Here is a 246-nt window from a genome sequence, read left to right as displayed (position 1 = left end):
ACATCCCCATCCTAACAATCTCTCCTCCACCCCCACGCAACTCCTCACTCCCGTACTACCCCTTCCCCCTCTCAACTCCCCACTCCCCTGCCACCCCCTTCCCCCCCATCAATACGCCCCCCCACCCAAATCCCCACTCCGCTAAGACATTCTACACTCTACACTACACACTACACTTGCTTCATCCGCAGTAAGGAACACAAGTAGCCAAGCGTAACTATTGTATCCACGATCCGTTTTTTACTA

General features: G+C 53.7%; 1 protein-coding gene across 1 annotated transcript in view; it reads left to right on the top strand.

The window, feature by feature from the left end:
- LOC119593154 (calmodulin-A-like) overlaps window positions 1–246 on the top strand; it is a gene marked incomplete at its 5' end in the record, with an annotated part of 72,638 nt that overhangs the window by 3,992 nt on the left and 68,400 nt on the right.

The sequence above is a fragment of the Penaeus monodon genome, chromosome 31 (genome assembly GCF_015228065.2).
Source record: "Penaeus monodon isolate SGIC_2016 chromosome 31, NSTDA_Pmon_1, whole genome shotgun sequence".
Lineage (NCBI taxonomy): Eukaryota > Metazoa > Arthropoda > Malacostraca > Decapoda > Penaeidae > Penaeus > Penaeus monodon.
The sequence above is the reverse complement of the archived record's forward strand: the minus strand, read 5'-3'. Positions and strand labels throughout refer to the sequence as shown.